Source organism: Anser cygnoides, chromosome 16, assembly GCF_040182565.1.
Source record: "Anser cygnoides isolate HZ-2024a breed goose chromosome 16, Taihu_goose_T2T_genome, whole genome shotgun sequence".
Classification (NCBI taxonomy): domain Eukaryota; kingdom Metazoa; phylum Chordata; class Aves; order Anseriformes; family Anatidae; genus Anser; species Anser cygnoides.
Window position 1 is genome coordinate 15,373,870 of NC_089888.1, and position 20,945 is coordinate 15,394,814.

The window sequence follows — 20,945 nt, forward strand, 5'->3', positions numbered from 1 at the left end:
TGGAAACTGGCCATCAGAAAATCGTACACTAAATAATCGTGCCTATTGACTATAAGAATACAGATGCGCACAGAAGTCAGATTTAACTCTCAGGTTGCAGTTTCATTCTAACATGCTCTGACTGCAGGCCTTTTGCAAAAGTGGCATTCATAGGATTGATGCAAATTTTCAGAGCATGTACACTTCATATGAAGAACAAATTGCTAAATCTAGATTTTTATTCTATGCTTTTCTCCCTCCTTCCTCGTATGAATTAAATGCTTCTTTCCCTTTCCCCACATAGCACTGCTACTTGGAGCTCCCCTGAACAAGCTCTTCAGCTTGGCTTACTGCCCAGCCTGCACCACCTGAAGGACAATCTCTTCTCCACCATCCATGTCATTCCTTCAACACTGTCACTACTGCGGTACTGCTACCCCCTCCATCATTTGCAGTCTCTGAATTAATTTCCAAGCAGAAAACACTCTTCAGTGTTTCAGAATGAATTTTGAAGTCCGGCTCCTTCTCAGGCAGCTGGCCAACACAGGAAAGGCAACTCAAATTAACACAGCTAAAGCCAGTAATGGATATGGGGCAACTCAGAATCAATTCAGGATGCGATTTCATTATTCTTTTTTCATTATTCATTTAATGCATTTGTGAGCTGCTGCCAAAAGGGATATTCCTGCCCTCCCTCCCTACACCAGGCAGGAATTCCTTCCTCTTCCCCCTGCACCAGGCCGATGGCCAGGCAGCAACGTGGCAAGTCGGAGCTGCCTGCTCTCTAGGCAACATTGCTTCATAGTAGTTTCCACTTGGATCAGTGAACTGACTGAGGAAAATGCTCCTTCAGCTCCTTGCGTACTACCTTTTTTCCTAAATCTGTCCAGCATAAAGACCTTGTTTGAGATCCGACTGCAAGAAACCGTGTTTGTTGGCAGGGCTAGTTCTTGGTTCAATCACAGAGCTGATAAGGTTCATGATGCTACCAGCTGATACGCAGGGAAGGGAAAGAGCACGACCGCTCTTCCAGAGGGGCCTGCACTTAGCTTCCAGACGTTCCATCTAATCAAGATAAAGTGCATATAGAATATAAGACAGAACTCAGTTTGCTAATCTGAGTTGCCTTGCTGCAGGGAACTCAACTTTCACTTTACGGCCTCTGAACAGGCTGCACCACTCAAGGTACATGGCAAGAGCAAAGGGAATGGAGCAACAGCTATGATCCATCCCCCTGGAAAACTGTTCATAAAGCTCAAGTCCTGTCGTCAAACAGCAGCCTTAATCGCCATTTCAGTCTGAGATAACCTGAGTTAAGAAAATGCATTTTTAATGATGGAAAAGAAACTTGAAAAAAAAAAAGATTATTAACATGCTGAGAGGAACTAAAGAAAGCCTCAAAGGTGTGCAGACTACAAAAACGTGTATGCCATGTAAGTCTGCTTTGACAGTTGCACAGAAGATCGTTCACAGTGATGTGTAATGAGCTCTGAAGTCAGCACCACAGCCTGCAGTCTAAGCTGAGGACCACGTACAATGTACAGAGTAGTCAAGTATACAAGCACAGTAGTTCAATTGCTACAGCCTTTGTGGTTCTCCCTTAACACAAGTAACCAGGCCTATGCATTAACATCTAGTACATATCAGCACGGGCATCCATGCTATAAATTCCTAACATGGATGGAAACCCTCTGATAAAACAGTTAATACTGTCTTGTTTTGGAGAGGGCTGAAAGAGAGATGGGATGCAGCCATGCAAGAACATCCTTCTTCCAGGCATGGTGAATATCCTTCCTTATGAGCTTTGGAGGCAGCTCGTAAATGCCTGCACGAATACAATGGAGATGTACGATGGAAAACACCAACCACTTTTGGGGAAAATCCTGCCAGCTCTGCGAGCTCGTGGCTGTCAGCCCCCACAAGGTACGTTGGCCAGACACTGAGATGCTGCCTCCACAGATCTCACTGGGACCTACCATAAATACATCTGACAGGTAAAACTCATCAAAGAGTTCCATTTGAAACCTCATTTTTTATTCTTGCTGCATTTGTAAAACCTTGTAGGTTTTTTTCCAACAGTACATTTGCTTTCCGTGACTACATGTGCAATGGGGCCAGCTCAACGGTGGGAATGAGAACCCCCAGTTCAGAAGAACTACTGACACAGCCCAAATATTCAAGGCTTTGGGGGGAATTAACTTAATATAATATATACATATAACATATATATATAATAAAGTAAGTTAAGGTGATTTCTATTAAGCTGAATTCAGTCTTGTATACCTGGGATATAGCAAAGACATTCACAAGCAATAGCATTTAAGCAACCTTCATATCACATAGCTTATTAGCTTATAATGCATTACTTAAAAATATTCCTTGAAGACTTTTTTTTTTTTTTTTTAAATACTGCATTATACAATGCACCCTCAAAAACACCAAGAATTGTGGCATTTAGACTGGAAATCCATGATACCATGGATACTCCAACTAGAACACCCCATTACTATAAATAAAACCCCGAAGAGGTTAAAATCAATAAAGACTTCTTTCAGAAGTAGCTGAAGGTGTCAACACAAGAGATTTAGTTTCAGTAGCCTGGTTCTGAATGAAGCTGGGTCACTAGATTGGTTTCATGTGTAACCCCTCCATTTTTAGAAAGACTCAGTTACCACAGATTCATTCCCTAGAGACCAGCATGAGATGAGAAGGATGTAATGTGCCTCACAACCAGCGAAAGATAAAGCTGACAAAATTAAATATCGCAGAGTCATTTGGGCTGGAAGGAATGGCTGGGGGTGATCCAGCACAGCCTCCTACTTCAAGCAGGAGTAATTTCAAAGCTGGATTAGATTGCTCAGGGTTTTACGGATTTGTAAAAATGTAAGGATGCAACTGCCGCCTCTTGTCCCATCGTTGCAAACCTGAGAAGGGCCTGGTTCGTCTGCTCTTATACCTTTTTATGTATCAGAATGTAGATATGCAATCAATGAGATTTTTGAACTGAAAACATCATAGGCCAGAATAAAAACAAAAATGCAAAATAGTGCCTGTTACAGCCAGACATCAGCAATATTTAACAGTTCCCTTTCTAAAATTGTTCAATAAGTAACCAAGTCAGGTAATTCCAGCTAAAGGCCTAGACATAACAGAAATTCATCTCCTGGTAGATTTTTCAGGCAGATGTTAGTATGTCAAAGTAACAGGTTTAGTATTAAATTGAACTTCCCCCCTTTCTGAATAATATTGAACAGTTTCCAGAGTAACAACACAAAGAGCTGCACTGGGGCTGTGTAGTGCAAGATCTGGTCTCCGATACAGCTCAAGAGCAAATGCCTAGGAAAGAGCAAAAGAATAGCACCAAGTGATATTTCTGCTTTGCTTGTACATCAAAGCATATTTCTGACAAGCCTTAGTCTCTTTCAGATCCCATTGAAGCTTCTTCCCCAATGCACTAGAATTCTGCTGTTCTTTCTGAACAGAGAGGATATTATCAGGCTTTGTGCTGCTGAAAAACCGGTAAGGAAGGCTTCCCCACGAAACCTGTTTGGTGCCTTTCTCCCCGAAAGTCACAAAAATCATGCGCTTTACCTCTTAAATACTGAATACTCTTTTATCCCAACACCACAATACCCACATCCAGTTTTCAGTGCAACATAACGCACTTGGGCGGCTAAATCAGACTAACCTCCTCTGACCCACAGCCTTGATCAGCCACCACTTTCCAGAGGTCTGCGTGTTGGCCAGAGAAGGATTTTCCCAGCGCAAAGCCCTCAGCAGAGAAGCATGCATTACAGCACAAGCCCTGCCCTACAAAAGCCATTTCACAATACCTCCTCTAAAGGCAGGCTAGCTTGCCGATCAATACTCATCTGGAGAGAAATTATCAGGTATCTACCATGTTTTAATATTACTTTAGTGTTACATTACATGCGCATTTCTCCCATGTGAACTTTTAGGCAGAAGTTACATTGAAAACACTGCTGATACAGTCATCTCAGAAATAAAAGCAGAGCCCTAGTTACTTCTGGATGTCTTTTAATCCACTATTACTAACCATCACCCCGACAGGCTTCGTGCCTTATGCTTTCGGAAAGTGGCAGAAATATTTACTATGTCCAGTGATGCAATGTCACAGCCATGAATTCTAAAGAAACACCGAAAAGAGATTTAAAATGTTCTAAAGAAAGGTACCGCCATACCGTAAGATGCAATTAGTCAGGTGTATTGTGTTATTAACAGATGCCATACCCAATTGGGTATATCATATTAGTTTCAGAAGACATCATGGAACCGAAGTGTAGATTATTTTCTGAGCCTCCTTCACAGTAATTTAAGCCAACGAGTTTTAGCTGACTGCTGGAGAGGTCTCAGAGCATACACAGAGTATAACACAATTAGTTATCAGCCAAGCCTCTGTAATGCAATTACTCTGGATCGTGTGCAATACTTAAAAAGTGAAACGATAACGCACCTTCTTACAGAACATCCCCTCACCAACCCAAGAGCCTGATCCAGCCTTAAGCACAGACAAACCCTGCTCAGAAGCGAGGCAGCCGCACGCAGACGTCGGCCTCTCCCAGGGAACGAGGGCCCTGAAGCCACAAACTCACACCGCAGCTCAGCAAACGTGGCAACCCTAGCACAGCGTGGGTTAGCTAGGAACCACCACCAGACCTCATCACCCCCATCCCTACACTAGGAACCACCACCAGACCTCATCACCCCCATCCCTACACTAGGAACCACCACCAGACCTCATCACCCCCATCCCTACACTAGGAACCACCACCAGACCTCATCACCCCCACTTCTTTCAACCTCAGAATATCTTGCAGTAAGATTTGCAGACTGAGGTAGTATCTTTTATTCAACTAACTGGGGGAGGGGAGTCCCAAGCTTTTGAGACTGTAAGCCCTTCGCCAGGTCAGGAGGAGATGTTAAACTGAAACAAGTCCCAAAGCACAACTCATCTGTCTGAATTCATGAGCGTACAGTGATATCTCTCTTTACAATTAAGTAAAGTAAGGTACTCTGAATCAGTATACAATGGCAAGAAATTAATTTTGTCGGTGAATGCGTGAACACAAAACCACACAGGCAACAATCCACAAATGAACAGCACTTGAACAGTAGAAGCATGTCCTGGTTAAAACGGCTGATGTCTTACAGACGACTCACAGCAAAAGCAGAATGAAGGACAGACACATCAGTCTTCCCACTCAGGAAGAGTTTCCATGAAGCCAAAACCTTCTCCCTCAGTGACTCCTTTTCTAAATCCCACAGACCAAACCCCAAATAACACTGGTGTCATTGGATGGTGCTTTACTGTCGTACTGCTTCTGCAGTAGGCGAACCTGAAACTACCTGCTGCAACTGTAAGCGTATGCCACCATCCCTACTGACTTTGGCAGATGAAGGTGACGCATTAGCTCTTGATACTGTAGATATTTAATATTCCAGTAACAACCCCAAAACACTGGCCCCCAGGCAAGGCTATATATTGTAATCTGTAATGGCTGTATTTGACTTTACTGGGTATTTGCACCAAAACAGTTTGTTAAGAAGTTGCATTGTTTTTGCCCGGTGAAGAAATGATCCAAGGGGCTGTTTCAGCCAGGCTTTATAGCTGTGCTCCAACATTAAAGAGGATTTCTCTTACAAAAAGAGCTCTAGAGCTCAGCTTTAAAAGCACTGTGAACAGCGATCTGATGAAGCGTTAACTGCCGAGTAAATGAGCCGAAATCCAGGGAATTGCGCCAACAGATTAAAATCTCAATGCCGATGAGAAAGGAGGAGGTCCTGCTCCCACTTTATAAGAATCTGACTTTATTTGTTTTGAGCCTGTCACCACTATTTTCACGTGATGGTCTTGGTCTTTTAACTGGAAGAGACAGTGAATAATTGGTTCATATTCACTCCTGGCTACTAAGACTTTCTGTTTCCATTACAACCCCTTCAAAGAGATCTTTTTAAGACTTAAGTTTTGATCTATTTATCATCTATTTATTGGTATAAAAAAAGACAGGGATCTCCTGGAAAGAGTCCAGCGGAGGGCCACAAAGGTGATACGGGGCCTGGAGCATCTTCCCTGTGAGGAAAGGCTGAGAGACCTGGGTCTGTTCAGCCTGGAGAAGAGAAGACTGAGAGGGGATCTCATCAATGTGTATAAATACCTGAGGTGTGGGAGACAGAGGGATTTGGCCAACCTCTTTTCAGTGGTCTGTGGGGACAGGACAAGGAGCAATGGCCACAAAATGGATCACAGGAAGTTCTGCACCAGCATGTGAAAGAAATTCTTCACAGTGAGGGTGACGGAGCGCTGGGACAGGCTGCCCAGGGAGGTTGTGGGGTCTCCTTCTCTGGGGATATTCAAGGCCCGTCTGGATGCCTACCTGGGCAGCCTGCTCTGGCAGGCGGCTGGACCTGATGATCTCTGGAGGTCCCTTTCAACTCCTACAGTTCTGTGATTCTCCGATCATTCTCTACCAGGAACCCATTTCACAGCTGCCATTGCTCTGGCCAACCTTTTCAGCACTCCTCCCAGCGTCTGTGGCTCTTTAGGTGCAATGAGTCCAGCGCTGACGCAGCAACCACCACGTGGGTGCACTGAAGGTTTATACAGTAGTATGTGTCCTCCTTTGATCACTTATTTTTCTCTCGAGAACATAACCTTCAATTTGCTTTTCCAACCACTGAGATAATATTCTCATAGAACTGCCTATTATAACCCTCGAGTTTCATCTATGACTGGAAAGTCAATTCAGAGCTCATCACTGTATACATGAAGGGGGGGGGATGTTCTTCAGGTTCTTCACTACAATGATTTTAAAATACTCTGTTTTATTACTCAGTCCCATAGGATTCATCCATTTCTCTTCACAAGTAGCTCTTATGCTTGTTGTCATAAATAATTTACTTTTTAATCAACAGACATTGTCATTTCTGTTACCTCTCTCCCATTTATTTTCCTAAATTTCACTTCTCTGTGCCTTTGGCCTCTTCATTGCCTTGTGGTAATGGGTAACCCTGTGAAAACACTGTTTAAAATAAATCTTCCTTCTGTCCAATTTATAGGCAAAGTTTTATTGCATATCCCAACAGACTCAGAATGTTGCCTGTTCTTTACTCACAACAGTCTCAGAGCTGCTGGTTGTTCTTTACTCACCTTCTATGCCATTCATGCTTTCATAAAACTTTGTTACTTTCCTTTGTCCTCCCAGTGGCTCCCTTCCAAGGTGCAAAGTCCTAAACTACTTAATGTCTCCTCATGTTTCTTCTTATTCCATGCCTTTGTTCCTTCTTTAATTCTCTTATACTCTACACTGAAAGAATTTGTCAGAATAATTATGCTGATAATGAAGTCCAGCGTAGATCACGTCCAAGATTTTAGTGCACTATAGGAACATTCTTCATGCTTCTACAGAGATATATCAGTTTCTCTAAGGAAACATGCCTCAGTACTTCCACACACCTTTACAAATGTGCAGGCAACCTTCTATGTAATGCCCTGCTTTCCTCCGCTTTCCCATTTCCTTAGCACAGACAGCTGAAAAAAAATCTCCTCTGAAAAATGTTGACTTTGCTAGGGTAAATTTTTAGAAAAATCCCCTGAATTGGGATTTTTTTGGGAATTGTTGAAAATTTTTAATGAAACATTTTTAATCAAAGAAGCTCATATTCTTCTCCCTTGACCTTGAGTTGAGCTTTTTTTTTTTTTTTTAATTAGCCCTTTCATATACATTTTCTGCATTTCTCTATGAGCTATACTAGGTTTGAGTTCACTGCATCTTGGTAGCAAGAACCAACTCAGCATGATATAAAAGCACAGAAGAAAACTGCAGCTACACAATTTTAAAACCAAATTGAGCTATACAGGCACACAAATATTACTGCAGCAGCAGCAGCTCTGAAAAACATCTGCAAGTCAGTGCAAATATTTGGGGACTCCTACAGAACGAGTTAAAACAAAGATTCCTATAGTCCAGGCTGGGAAGCACGTCTCTAGTACTGGCTTTTCGCTTGCAGCAACTATCCAAACCTTACAAATCCAAATACACGTTAATACTTTCCCATATCTCTTTCCTGCATCAGCAGCACAGGAATGCAAGCAGGAACAGAAGCAAAACCCAGCAGCTGCAAACCAAGAGAAAAGTGTCCATCCACAACAGCAGGTAAGTCCTAGGCTTGTTTAAGAGTTTCAGGTAAAAGGTAGGCACAGTGAGAATCATTTACAGGCTCATGCATTCATTTCTCTTAAAAACAAACATGCTGACCTGATTTGAGTAATTCATCTTAATCTATTCTTAGGCTGTACTCTTAGTTTTCTGGGACTGTTCAGGTAATGTTTCTTACATCAGATGAGATCAGTTTCAGTACTGCAGCTGTCCATCCTGCCCAGAACAGGGTAAAGAATTTGTGTCATTCCTCTCCCAAGCCACGCTGGCACTGAAAGGTGCCATTTCTCTTGGGATCTTGGGTCTGCACCGAATAACTTTTGCTCAATGAAACGACCAGCACTTTCCATCGTAATCTGATACACTGGCAGCCCTACTCCAGTTAAATATTCACCTCAGTTATACATGCTTTGGTTTTCCTTTAAGTGAAGCTGTAATCAAGGGAGAAATGCGGAAAGACCTTTTATTACTGAGTCACCAGTAACAAAACTCGTTCTTCCTCTTGCCACTGTGAGAGAGGAAGCACAACACTGCCTAGCTGGACCCTTACCCATATAACGATGGCAATCACTAAATCCTGCTTACGAAAAGGTAAAAGCTGACCTTTTGGAGATATGACAGCTCAACCCCTAAAAATGATGAGCAGAGAAACATGCCTGTAAAAAAGGAGTGAACCATCTACTAACAGCACAGAAATCCCCACCGTCTTCGACTGTTTGGCCAATTTGCAAGTAGAAGACAGATCCCCGTCCTCTGGCTGCTGTGCCGCGGGAGCCCAGCCGCACACCAGAGCTCCCGACCTGCACCTCCACTTGTATGTTTCTTTTCCCCATGTGCTTACTTCCACAGATGCTGGAACCACGCTGAAGGACACAGGCACTGCAAAACAACTCCCTTGGTTTACGGAAAGGCAAGTGTCAGTCTTGAAAGCTGTGGCCCCAGTCTACGAAAAGTGATTTGGAATCACCACTGCTGGGAAGACCTTGGGTTCTTCTAAAAATGCAGAACAAAATTTGAGCACTGGAACAGGCTGCCCTGAAGAGAAGTTGTGGAGTCTCCTTCTTTGGAGATACTCAAAACCTGCCTGGCTGCGATCCTGTGTAACATGCTCTGGGTGACCCTGCTAGAGCAGGGGGTTGGACCAGATGGTCTCTGGAGGGCCCTTCCAACCTCACCCATTCTGTGATTTTGTGTACGATAGATAAGACAAAAATACTTCAGATTTCACTAAAGGCAGTGTTTCAAGATTGTAACTTTAGTTCTGAAAGTCCTTCCTCATTGATAGCTTTCGCAATATTAAGACTATATTCCCTTAAAATCATTTTTAGGCCAACAAGATGACTGATGATGGTTTCTACATAAGCAGTTCATTTTAACGTGGAGATAATGACAAAAATAGCACCACAAGTGCCATGTTTACAATCAATCCACAGACTAGAATGACGTTTGAAGGCTAGAGATCTGAGAAAATGTTAATGTATCACATCAAAGAAATCAAACTAAGAAAAGCAAGACACCCGCACTACGACACTTCTCAGTTCGGATAATTAATGCTTAGGTCCTGAATTCAGCTTTCTGGTGCATATTGTTTTAAGGCATTTTAATCTTTTCCCACCATCTTCCCCCAGCATCTACCACCTACCAAATAATCAGAGAAGAAGAGAAAGTGAAAACATTTATATGCTTTGGAGACCCGCGTAAAGGCTAAGTAACACTTTTGCCTGAACAGTCCTTATTTTATGAAAATGAAATACTGACCGTAGTTATCCTACCTTTATGTAAAGTCTAAGTTCATATCCATTTTTACTATGAATTTCTTCAAAGGTTGTAATACCACACAATGAAGCATATTCAATTTCTTATTTTTTTTCTTTTCCTTTTTTTAAGATAGCTTAAACTTCTCTAGCTGATTTCATGTTTTCATTTATAAGAAAATGCTGCCTTTATTAAAGAAGTATGAAGCAGTTTAACTTAATAGAAAAAACAGTTATCTTGTGAAAGGACAAAGGAAAACCTATGCTATCCTATCACTGACAAAAAAAGCTAATGCTCAGTGAATTCCTCCTTCATCCATCTGAGAAATCCCATGCAAAGCAATTTTAAAAGCTGGCGTTTTGAAGCTTTCTTGGGCTTGTTTCGTAACCTGAATAAAACATCTTTTTAAATGAGGAAAAAAAAAAAAAGCTGTAGGTTTTTTTCCGACCACAACAGCTCCATAAGAAAAGACAAGGGCAGCAGCCGGGGCCCCCTTGCTGCGGCAGTGCTGCTGCTGGCAGCGGGGCTGAAGAGGCGGCTGCAGCTCAGCCCCAGGCAAGGCGAGCAGACAGCAACCTGCAGTCCCTATCCCTTTGCTGGCAAGCAGACAGCAACCTGCAGTCCCTGTCCCTTCCTGAGGCACCTCCCTCTCTGCTTCCGCAAGTCGGGGACAGGCGCCCAGACCCATTCTTGGCTATCCACAGGATTTAACTGTCCTCCAGGAATTCTGCTCCCCAGGGGATATCACTGTTAATAAAAAAGCAGGATTACAGACTTCTAAGAAGCCTTTAGGGGTCACTGCACTGCCAAGAAAAGCTGCTATTAGCCAGGAAATATCATTTTCTAACACCTACTAACACTGCCAAAAATGGAAGGTGTTCACACGGAACAGGCAAAAGACGCCCCTCCTGCATAACCAACTGGTGAGCTTTGCAAATTATTTTGAAGACACTCTTACACTGGTGAGAGTGGCGGCATAATTATAGTGGCCTAGAATTACACTTGAAAACACTTAGTTTTGACAATTACTACCAGGCATAACAATAAAAGCCATTTCTCACAGCGCAAACCGGATTGCTATCAGAAGGGCTTGACGGCCTGACTGTACCATTGCACTAGGGAGGCCGCTGTAGCACGCACGTGGCCAGACCACACTGGCACCGAGGCGGTTGCTTCCCAGATTTCGAAGGGCTGCTGAAATACGTGGGTACAGGAGTTGTTCAGAAATCAGTAATCCTCAGCAATAACAGCGACTGTCAGCCAGGCTACCTAGAGCTTGGGAATCACAGCTGACATTCCTACGTATTTGCAAAGATTTTGTGAAGAAAACACAAGAATATGCATCACACAGAACACAGTAATTCCTATTTGAGATGCATGAACAGGAAACAAAAATAAAAATAAAAGACAGCAAAGAGCTTTTGGCAAGAAGGGTCCAAGAAGTCTCCATCACTATCTTGGTATGACTGCCTCAGGCCAGAGAGGCTGTGCGTATCCACACCCTGTCAGGTCATCTTTTTTTTTTTTAAACAGTAAAAAAAAAAAAAGAAAATAAAATCTTCCATTCCCCAGCCAAAGAACACTTATTTCAAAAGGGAGGCTTTTTTTTTCTGGGAAAAGTGTTTCTCACCCCTGCCCCTGCCACACTGAAGCTCTCCAGCGCGGCACCACTGATGTTCAGAACGAGGACGCCCCTTGAGGAGCGCGTCACCAAAGGTCTGGCTTCCTTGCAGGCTTCCCTGGGGCAGGATCCCACAGCAGGGACAGCAGGGCTGGGCGACAGCGAGTGCTGCAGGACCGCCAAACACTCTCAAGGCCACTAAGACTTCCCGACAGGACATCTGAGCAAGAATCACATGCCTGAGACAGCTCCCTCTGTAAGAGCACGTCCAGAGTAAAAATTAGTCAGCAATTACTTGCACAACGCAGTCTGGACACACATCCTCTTAGTACATGCAGTATGTCCAGGCAAGAGTATATTCACATAACCTGAGCTAACGGAAAATGAATTCAACTTGGTTTTAAGGGCAGTAGCTCCTTTTTTAAAGAGTGTTCTCCATCCGCAAGTATCACACCCAGAAGTTGAACATAAGTACATAAGTACTTGAATACTGCTCAGCGGGTGCAGCGCTTCTGCTCTGTGTGGTCAAAAGACTTTTCTTAAACCTTCCTTCATGACAAGATGCCCTGTGCTGAAAGTTCCCAGGCTGGGGTGTGATCAAGTCGCTGCAGCACACTCACCACACCTCTCTCCCCTCAGAGGTGGGAGCCTAACAACTTTCTTTTTCTTTTTTAAATATTGCACTAAAAACAAATAAAAACACAACTTTGCTGTCCAAAAAAACAACACGCTTTAACTTCTTGGAAGAAGAGGTAATCTGAACTTCTTCACTAACTCATTTGCACAGACAAATCTGCTGCCTCCCCTGTGCCTCTGTATTCACTCTGCTTGAACGTTCCAGGCCATTTTTGCCACTCAGCCTTTTGCATTAAAATCTTTATGATGACGGGCCAGCAACTGAAAAGCTGCAGTCCCAGATTACGCTGATTCCTCAGTCAACCATCAATTATATGGCATACTAACGCAAAAGCATGGGGAGTAGGTATACCAAACACTACTGGATGACAAACATTGCAGTGCCAACCGGGGAGCTGCTGTAACAACGCAGCATTCACAGCCTGAGGCGGGCACATGTGAGGTCCCATAAAGCAGCCGCCCTGATGGCTGTCTTCTCAACAACCCACCTGCCTTTTGTTTCTCCCTACACCACAACAGCAGCTACAAGCATTTGCTTTATGTAGGTATTACACCGTGTAACTCGCTTCAGAATACTTCACCTTCCTTTAAAGCACGGTGCTTGCTGGCAGGCAGAAGCCCGCGGGCCTGGTGATCCCACAGCTCAGCGGGAAACACCAAGGCACCTCCCCGGCCTTCCCGGGTCTCACAGCCAGTGGAGGCACTCTGCCCGGCGGGGCTGGAGCTGTTGCTGTACCAGCCAGCCCAGACAACCCGACACATCGCCTCACTCAGTAGCCCAGCATGCCGCAGCTGGAGAACCAGCTGGGTCTGACATTTAGTCCTAAAAGGGACCAAAAAGCTTTGGAACGAGGCAAAGGAGCTCTTTGATTGACACTTAAAATAGTGTTTCCAATTGCCTATTTCTCTTAGAAATGTCAGGAAATTATCATTTTGTCCCGTGGCTGACACAATCCACATGGAGGTTTTCACTGAGTCCCGTGCCTTGCCATCCCTCAGGCTGCGGAAAAGCCTCAATGGCATCGTAAAATGAGAAACGAGATCCCCAGCTTTCCTGAGCACCCGAAGAACTGTACATGGTAGCCTCACCCTACACAAAGGAACACAGACATTGACTCCATAACGAGGACTTCTGCTTTGACAAAACTCAGTCAGAGCAAACTACATCAGCAAAATAGCAACGCTGGTGGCACACAAGGGTTGACAAAGGCCCCCGCAGCAGCAGATGAGCACATGCCCACAGGAGCTCCCAGCACCCAGCCCCGGCAGACAAACCAGGCAGCACCCGACTGGGCAGCGCAGAAAAGCAGGTGTCGACCCCGCCGCTCCTGAGCCCCATGTTCCTTCATGCAAAACAAAACACAGAACCACACGAGCCCTCCTTTTTGTGGAAGAAAATGCACCGGTCCAAGTCATATAGCTATGTACTTACACAAGTCCATTTTTTTTCCTTTTTACCTATGTGAAGGTAGAAGCACCTACACAAACTGAGAAAAACAGACTTCACTAGCTCAACGATACATTTCAAGTCTATCATAGGCAAAAGAAACCTTTAAAAACAGAAACACCTAATTTTAGTTCTCCACACAGAAAGACAACCCCCAAAAACCCTCAGCAGGGCACTGTTATTACATAGTTTATGACAACGGAAGTGGCGAACCTGGATATGAATTTTCAAGAAGACACCTCAAAATCCTATTTAGTGATCAGAAATTTCATTATAGAACTGTACTGTTTGCATTTAGGAAACTTAAAATCCAGAATAATTCTAGAGTTTACAAAACACAAGAGCATGTGTGGCAAAATTTGTTAATATCCATTTACATACTTTTGAAATATTTATCATGCAACTGTTTAAAATAGAACAAAGTCCATATACAGGATAAAGAATAATACTAGATCCCTACTGATTTACATAAATGCACAAAAAACCCTCGTTCACTGTCTTTAAGAAATTCCAGGTATTATCCCATGGTCAGTTTGTTTTTCTGCTTTAACACAGTGGAAAAGTCTAAGAAGCAGTCACAAAATCGATCTAATTAGTACCTAGGTGTGATTCATACACCAAGTCAAACTAATCTAACTACAGCATCAAATTCGTGCCAATTTTGAAATAAATAGTGCAAATCTGTGCACTGACACATATACTGCCTTCAGTCCAGACTACAGCTGAGCCTGTAGGGTCACAATTTTAATCATCAGCAGCAAGCTCAGAAATATGCATTCATCTAACTGAATTGCTTCTAATTAAATCTGCATATTTGTATGCTATCAGGACGTCAACACTAAATCAGTATTAATTTATAATTTGTTGAGTTCATTTCCAGCCAGATCTGCTCCCAGGCTCGGATCTTCACATGGCAGCCGGAGGGAGCCGGCAGGGCTGCAAGGACGGCTGCTCCAGTGTCTGCTTAGAGCAGCGATGGGACCACAACACACGATCACACCCGGAAAGCTCTGCAGTTACAGCAGAACCGGGAAAGCCCATGCCTGGACTAATAGCTAGCTGGGAAACAGATGACCGCGTAGGGATAAATGGTCGATTCTCGCACAGGAGGGAGACACCCAGGAGCCTTATGCAGTGCTCTGCATTGCACTCTGTGTTCATGAATGGTCTGGAAGAGGGGGCAAAGAGGGAAGCAAAAGCCTGCTGAGGGTACAGGCTATTCTGACAGGAGAGATGAGGGCTGACTGAAGAACTGCAGAAAAACCCCATGAGACTGAGTAATCGGGAGATAAAACATCAGATGAAATTCAGTGCAAATAAAGTAGCACACAGGAAAAAAAAATCCTAATTTTACATGTAAAGTGATGTGCTCCAAACTGATATTAATGTTCAGAAAGTCTTGCTGGAGTCATGACCGACTGATAAAACCATCAGCTCTCACCCCTTCAACAATTAAAAAAGAATAAATCTAACATTAGGAAGTGATTAGGAAAGAAATGGAATTAAACTACCACATAAAGCTGTAGTATACCTGCACCGTAAATCCTGGATACAGCCTGTTCCCTCATTTCAAGGGGACACAGTGGAAGTGGAAAACATTTCTAAAAGGGAAACAGGGTTTGAAAAGATAAACAATGAGGAATAATTGATTAGGCTAGGGCTCTTCTGCCTGGAAACAGAGACTGCTGCAGTGACATATGACAGAAGTCTATAAAATCACCAGCCGCACGGAGAAGGTAAACAGAGATCAGTTGTTCACTGCTTCAAACAATACAAAATTTCATACGAAATATGAACTGAAGGTAGCAGCTGTCAGGTTCAAAATAAAAAAGCTGATGTAATTAGCTCCTACAGCATTATTCTGTGCTCTGGAAAGCCTCCCCTGGGACGCTATATGTTTAAATGTACTAGAGATATGGGCAGATTCACAGAAGAAAAATAGATTAAATGTTACGTAAATAAATGAGAACATCTACCTATTGACATCCTAGAGCTGACGAGAGATAAGAGGGCTCCGACAAAGGCATATATAACTTGCCCTGACCTGCCCTTTTCTAGGCATCCCTTTTAGTGGCTGTCAGGAATGAATAGCAGAATAGGTGTTTCCACCTGATTCTGCGTCTGTTTGTATACCATAAAAATCAATTCCACCTCTGGTACTCCTCAGACCTCCACTGAACTCATTCAACTTGCTTACCTGGCAGAAGTTGATCTGGAGAGCAGGGGCTCAACGGGTTCAGGACAACATCCAGTTAGTGCTGGAGGTGCTACAAGACAGGGCATGAATTTGACAAGCCCTTTTCCTTGCCAACTGGTCAATAGATCAGTTTTAGATGTAATATGCAGCTTCACCACCAAAGTACAGATGAAAAGGAGGCGGCAGATTGCTTATATCCTCTGCTCAAACACCCAGAGAAAAGCTACAATTAAGCTCTTTTGGAAAAAAAAAAAAGGCTGATTTCATATTTTTTTAATCCAACTGGTAAATATGAATAGAATCATCAGTCTGGTTTATACACAATCGAATAGTAAAGGTTTCTTTAAAATCAAACATTGCAACTATAACCTCCACCATATGCAAAGTAAGGAATATGACTTCAGTGAACTAAAACCTGTCGTAAATACAGAAATGCATCCAAGTCTGGTAAGGTTCATAGCCAAATGAAAACAAAGTTATTCCTTTGCACGCTTCCTGCAGCGTCAATTTGATCATTACGTTAAATGGTGCCACATTAGTCACAAAAGCCAAGGGGATATGAACAGACAGAATAAGATGAGTGATCGATAAAAATATATTACTAAAAATCCAGGAAGTCCATTTAAAATTCAGAACTCACAAGAAGAAAACTGAAGGCTAAGTGAGATTATTAAAATCAGCTCTGACTTGCACAATAGAGGGTCTCACCCAGTCATTCCCACGTCAGGACCACATAACCACCGCCTTGCTTAATAATTCACCTGATCTGGCCAGAATACTGAGGCTTCCCAGGGGAACACAACATAGAATTTCATTATTCCTCCCAAACTACATTCATATTAAAAATGAGGCCGCTAGGATGCATTAAGACATACACCAGAAAAATTTTCTTCAACATTATACAGAGAAACAGTAGCAAAAATACTCCTCCATTCTCCTCTATCATGGATTAAATCAGGCTGCAATAATTACAGACACAAGTAGCCTTAATCAGCACTGTGCAACTGTCCAACACAAGGCTTAAGAGTCATAAGCAGCAGAAGCATATTTACTCATATCCAAGATACATCTCGTAGATGATGAGAACAAGATAAACCCCGATAACAGAGTGTTATGGTGTCAGCACTGACTACAGCTACAGGTATAGAATTCACTGAGTATATGGCTTTCCTTTTTTCAGGAAATGAGAGTAGTAGCAACCCTGGTGAGCTATTATTTGCAAGAATGACATTTAAATAATTCAAAACAAAAACCTGTATTCCGTTATACATGAAAACCAAATACAAAATTTTTTTTAAAAAAAGGAGAAAACAAATCAGCTTTTAAGTGTACTTAAGACAATATTATGGCAATAGTCTTTTAAGCTTCTTCATCAAAATGCCATACCTATATATTACAACTTTGCTATAATGTTACTTTGGGCATGCAACAGAGTAATGTTTAAGACTGAAAATTGTCTTAGTAGCATCTTTCACTTAATTTCATAGTATATCTTTGAGAGACCAAAGCATAACAAAAGCCTCTGAAATCTAACATTTTTCAGTGGAAAACATAAGTGTAATAATACATTTAAAGATCCTGTTATGCGTGACCAACGTGAAACACAAGCTGCAAAATGAAGCAGTGAAGGATTTCTGAAGGTGATCTGAAATAAGGTAAACACAAATTAAGCATGTTTGTTAACTTACATTAGTTTTTTACCTAACATATAAAATGAGTAGCCAGGAATAAAATTAAAATTTCCAACAATGCTGCTTCCAGCAGTTGTTTAATTATCATTTAATCCAGCTTCTACTTTTGCAAAGGCAAGCACCTCAGTGAAAGCCAGCTATAGCCCACACTAAGTTTCTGCCCTCAGCACAGCCAGTTTCAGTACTTCCTTTGAAACAAACTAAGTTTCCAAATCCCAAACAAATAAAATTGGAATAGTCATTCTCAGCACTGAGCCCTCTCCACAATCCCAGTCCCATGACTAATAATCCAAACGAACCCTAAAGATTACCTCATTTCTTCAGCAGTCTACCCCTAGTTCAGTCCTATTTGAGTATGGGACACATATCTGGTAAGTTCTGCTTCCTAGTCCAGTTCAGTTATCCGACAGGAAAGCTCCAAGCTGTTACCAAACTCAGCTTAGATTTTACATAACCTATTAACTTTTTGCCATGGACCTCTACATCAGGGCTAAGCATAGTTTGACAGGGGTTTGGAAGACTGTTGCCCTCTTGTTCCTATAGAAAAGGACAGGCAAAGCCAAAGCAATGAGCTCCATCATCTTATCTGAATATAGGAGAGTCATGAATGTGCCTGACAAAGGAAGAGAAGTGGATTCTGCTCCACTTGTAAACCCATCGTCTCATCATCTCGGCACTCAAGCACAAAACCTCTTCTGGGTTTCCCAGATTTAACTCCCTAGCACTCAACAGACCTTTCCTATTCCCTGGAGCAAACACGTGCTTGACCAAGTTGTCCCATTTCTGCTACCAACTGGGACCGTGACCTGCATGCTGCAACCGCCCCGTGCCACGGCTGGATCCCACATTGGTTCCAGGCTCCCCAAACCTGCAAACCTGAGAGGAACGAATCAAGAACTGGATCAGACACCGGGCTCTGACTCGGCAATGTCCCCAGGTGCTGCCGCGGGGTCAGACGGCAAACCCCGCTCCTCTGGGTCGCCCATGACACTGTTTCTTCTGTAACCCAGGCATCTTCTGCATGGGACTTACAGCAAGGATTTTCATGCTAATGGAAGCACCTGACTTCACTACAACGCTTTGAAGTACTCCCCATGACTTACATTACACATCAAATAAACGGACATTGACCTAAAGCGATGACGCAAGTCAGCATAAGATATTTTTTATACAGCCTATTCCTTTCCTATTCATACAACAACAAGACCCTATCGAATTAAAGAAAAAAATATATGTTTTTGTTGTCCAAAAGAAATCAAGACCTGCGAATTTTAAGATACGAGTACTCTCAAAGGAAAGCTATCGACCACAGTAAGCGGCAGCCCGGAGCACCCCAGCGCTTTATTCAAACGACCGGCGTCATCTCCACGAGAAGCCGGGGCGAGTTTTGAAGGCGTTTTTTTTTTTTTTTTTTTTTTTTTTCCCCAGCGAAGCCCGGAGTGCCGAGGGATCGTTTCCCGAGCCAGCTCCGTGCCGGCGCGGTGCCGTCCCCGGCGCAGGGAAGCAGCGCGCAGCCCTCCCTCCTCCGGCGGCGGCCCGGCGGCCCCCGGGGGCTGCGGTCAGCTCGGCGGGAGCCGCCCGGGAAGGGCCCCGCCGCGGTAACCGGCAGCCGGCTCCGCCCCGGGACGGGCAGCGGCCGCAGCGGCGCCGCGGTGCACGGCTCGGCTCCGCTCGGCTCGGCAGCGCTGCCGGTGCCCGCGGGCACAGCCGCCGCCGCCGCTCGCCCTCCGCCCGCCCGCTGCCCGCCGCCGCTCCCCGCGGAGCCGCCGCTCGGCACCTACTGCCCGGCGGCCACCGATCGCCTCAGTGCCGCGGAGCCCGGCAGCGGCAGAAGCCGCCCGGAGCGCGGGCCGGCGGGGCCGCCGGCTCAGGGCTCAGCGCCGCCCCGGCGCGGGCTCAACCCCGGCCCGCGGGCGGCCGCGGCGCTCACCTGGACGGCGGCACCTCAGCAGCTCCGGCCGCCGCGGCATGGGGGGGCCGCTCTGCGCCTGCGCGCCGCGCCGCGGGCCCGCACACGCGCACGGCTCGTGGCGGGGCTCGGGACTACAAAGAAGATGGCGGCAGCGCCGTCTCGCGAGCCGTCCGCCGGGCACCGCCTTCCGCCCCCGGCTGAGGGGGATGCCGGCAGGAGCAGGCGCTGGGAGCGCTGCGGTACGCGCTCCCAGGAGGAATGCGTCCGGCTCTCCCCTAGTACGAGCTCTCTGTGCCGTTTCGCGTTCGCTCTCATCTTTTACAGAAGTTGGAAGGCGTGCAGCCCCCGGCCCGCCGCGGTGACGGGGCCGTGGGGTGGCGGCGAGCGGAGGGGGGTGATGGCTCGGAGGGAGCCTGGCAGCCTGCGTTTTCACAGGCACCGACAAAAGGCGCCGTTTGGCTCCTCAGGCTGGATGCTTGATGGGGAGGTAGTATGGCAAGCACCCAAGGAATGGCTGACTTGAACATCAAACCCTTTTTACTGTTGGCTGCATTGGAGGAGTGCACCTAGGTAAAACGATCGTCGTGGCCCTTCATCCATGACTGTTTCAGTGAGATGGGAAACGTTTTGCTGCATGGTGTTTGTAACAAAGGGACGTGAACGCTTCTGTAGATGTCGAGCCGTGCTCATCAGCCCTTCTCTTTGTGCAGCACTTTCTCAGCACCCTCTGGTCTATGAGTCCAGGCTCAGTTTTTCCTTGTGGCCTCTTCATCTCTATTCCTTTCACTCTTACACAATAATATTTTGAAAACTTAGAACACAAGAAAACTTCATTTACCAGCTCAGTCTGCTGCCAAGTCACCACTGAAGAACTCATCATGTGAAATCCCAGCTAGACACTCACCTGGGCACAGCAGTCACAAACAAGCTGCAATCTCTTGCTTGGTACAAGGTACATCGTACCATTCCAGTGGTACAATTCGTACCGCTCCAGTGGAGCGCAGTGCCACCTTCCCAGTGTAAACCAATGCACATGCAACATGCAGATGTGAATGTTTGAGGCAGCCCACTCTGAGGTCGCAGTTATTCAACCACATACCTACTGACAAATCCTGGTGCCATATTCCTTTCACAGATGCCATGAATGTAACTAAACTGGCAGCAAGTTTTGCACAAAACTTGGTGTTTGCAACTGTAAAGAGTGCTTTCACTATTGCTGCTTTCCTGGCTCTTTGGGAATGTCTTAAAGTAGAAATACTTGGATCCCAGAATAGCAAAGCATCCCCAGCTCCTCTCACCTTAACCTTGGTATGGACCTGCACCAAACATCTGAAAACTAGGTACTGCCCGAACTTAATCCATGTTCTGGTTTCTGGTGCCACCCAGTGGTCCTACATCCTGCTTCTAACTCCGTTCTTAATTACGTGGAGGCTGTTACCGAGTAGCCCTTGGGGGAGGGGAGGCGGAGAGGAGGGACCGTATGCAGGTAAATAATTCCTGCGTATGTTTGCAGCAGAAGAAGAAAGAGCT

At 44.7% G+C, this 20,945-nt stretch overlaps 1 protein-coding gene across 2 annotated transcripts in view; it reads right to left on the reverse strand.

Annotated features, from left to right (window-relative positions):
- Positions 1 to 19,562, reverse strand: part of NDRG3 (NDRG family member 3) — a 60,566-nt gene extending 41,004 nt beyond the window's left edge. For both annotated transcript variants that reach the window (XM_048048906.2, XM_048048905.2), the window contains exon 1: positions 19,434 to 19,562. The gene's annotated coding sequence lies outside the window, so the exon portion shown is untranslated. The remainder of the gene's footprint in view (positions 1 to 19,433) is intronic.
- Positions 19,563 to 20,945: the final 1,383 nt, after the last annotated feature.